Source organism: Geospiza fortis, unplaced genomic scaffold, assembly GCF_000277835.1.
Source record: "Geospiza fortis unplaced genomic scaffold, GeoFor_1.0 scaffold23, whole genome shotgun sequence".
Taxonomy (NCBI): Eukaryota; Metazoa; Chordata; class Aves; order Passeriformes; family Thraupidae; genus Geospiza; species Geospiza fortis.
This window is the reverse complement of record NW_005054303.1, coordinates 13,284,170-13,286,850: the sequence shown is the minus strand read 5'-3', so window position 1 is coordinate 13,286,850 and position 2,681 is coordinate 13,284,170.

Below are 2,681 nucleotides of genomic sequence, written 5' to 3'. Positions count from 1 at the left end.
AATACCTGTCTTTGTTGGCAGAAGAATTCTGTTCTTATCCCTTTAATATACATTCAAAAATAAGTCTGGATAAAGTCACTTTTATGGCGTTCAGACTAAGAATATCTTTATGTGATTTATTTTTGGAAAGAAACTCTAATATGAACAAGATTAATATTCTTAGATGAATTTAATATATTCTTGCAGGAAGACCTTTGGTGATACATTGCTGTAGGAAATTTTCCAAATTCATTTATTTTGAGGTTTCTTGTCTTCCTCCTGTGCCATCACCTCGGTGTACACATTCCTCCTTCCCTGAGCTCCTGTGAGACCTCATTCAGTGTGGGTGGAAACTTGGTGGAAGCAGCAGCAGTGACACTGTTGGGCTGTGCATGGCTCAATTTGGGGTAGTTCTGGCAGCCTCTGCACCCTCGGGGTGTGGGGGTACAAAGGTTAATAAATCCAACTTACAGGGACCTGCTAAAGTTGCTCTGAGTGACCTGCTTGCCCTTGAATGCTTATATTGAGGATATTTTTTGCTTCTCTGTCGCTGTGGCTGCCTTAGTGAGAAACTGGGGAGAAAAGCTTTAGCACCAGGTGGTCTGGAGAGCTGCAGAACAAGTGGTAGGTTGCAAACTTCTTATATGTGTGGAGGAATTCCAGTGAATAAGCTAAAAAGTTGCCTGGTGAGTACAGTTAAGGGCAAAGTTGAGTAGAAATCCAGAGAATCGAGCAATAAATTAAGACTGATCTCTTCTCAGTTATGTCCAAACTTTAGAAACACAACCCATAAACAAGATGCCATCCTCTTTAGCAATCTGTCGTGGTTTTCCTGTCGCTGTGGCGCCGAGGGCGGCTGCTCTGCCCTGAATTCAGATGGAGAACAGCTTGTGCCTGCCCGGGGAGGGAAAAATCTGCTGCTGAGGATGTGCAGAAAAAGAGATTTTACCTCCCCTGGGATGAAACAGGCAGGTAATACACTCGAGTTTTCTTCTTGACTCTTTGCAGCTCTTGTGTATAAAAACCTGGGTTGTTTTTTTTGAATGAGCATTAGCCTCCCAGTGCTCAGATGCCATTCATACTTTCACAGAATCTGCTAAGGCAAAAAAAAAAAAGGCAAAAAAAAAAGCTGGACCAAAGGCCTTTGCTTCTTTTGTTTCTGTCTTCTCTTATTTCACATTTGTTTTTTAAAATATTAACAAGAATTCATAGTAGAGGAATGTATATTTATATGGTTATATTTGCTGTATACACTGGGAAGGGGAAAATGTTTCATTCCAGCTGTTTTCTCTTTGCTGATTGCTGTGAAGGTATGAGAGGAATTTGAGTACTGAGAAGCTACTGCTCATACCTGCTTTCCTCTGTTACGGAATCATGGAATGATTTGGGTTTGGAAGGAACCTTAAAAACCATCTGATTTCCCCCCCATGCCATGGGCAGGGACACCTTCCACTAAACCAGGCTGCTCTAAGCCCCATCCAAACTGTATTTGAATACCAGGGATCCAGGGGCAGCCACAGCTTCTCAGGGCAACCTGTGCCAGGGCCTCACCACCCTCCCAGCCAAAAATTTCTTTCCACACTTGGATGTAAGGAGATGAAAGGGATGTAGCTGCCCTAAATGTCTCAGGAGAGGTGACCTTAAGTTTTTTTTTTTTTTTCCTTGGAATTTGGGGCTCTGCCTCATTTATGACCAGAGGGTGGTCAAGGGCATCATTCCCATGGATGTTTCAGACCTTGTTTTAGTTGAGTTAAAGTAATAGAGCATGTCAGGGGTAGGTGCAGAATGAACACACTTACAGTAATGCAACTTCTTCCTGCGTCAGAAGGGGATTAGGCTGTGTCAGAGTGAGCAAACCCAGCTGGGCTCAGACCTGTATTGTACCTGCCCTGGCTTTTTAGGGGCTGGTAGCTGCTCCCTGAGGCTTTCTGTGGGTCCAGGGTAAGGATTATCTTGTGAATGTCTATTTATACACTAGACCACAACAGCTGTCTTAAGGCCTTTGTTGAGGTGTGCAGCACTTTAAAGCTGTGTAAGTGGCTTTTGTGTGTGGTAAAGCTGAGCTGCTGTGGAGCGTGGATTTTACAAACCCTTGTGAACTTCCCAGACAGCTACTTAGAATAAAACCAGGTGTGGCCTGGTCCCTCCCTCCTGTCCAGGTGCTGGGCAGAAGCAGATTTCAGGGTGTGGTTGTGTGTGTTTAATGCCTGTCTGACCCAAGAGTCCTGGCTCCAGTCTGTACCAGGTTTGTGCTTTTTTTTTGGGCTCATGTTGCAGGAGATCCCTTGATGCTCAAAAACTACACGACAGATGGAACTGCTGCTCAGACAGGGAACCTCAGCTCAGCTTTGGCCATAAGTCTGCTAGATTTGGCTCTTATTTGTAGTATTATTTTGAGAAGATTCTCTGATCTTTTTTTTTTTATGCCTTCCTATTTTGAGAAGTATCACTTCCCAGTTCCCTGTGCACGGAAGCGGGCGGTGATTGAAGAGCAAATGTCTGATCTGGTCCCTGCCTGCATGGAGAGCAGGGAAAGGGGAAATGCTTACCCAAAAGCCTGAGCTGGCTGCTTGGGTGTTTAAATGCCTCTCAAATAGTTCATGGTGGTGTGGGCAGAGCATGTCTGTACATGAATGTGTGAAGGAAGGAGCTGGGGGAGCCTCAGGGACTCCTTGGAAGTAGGGATGGGAAGATGCAGACTT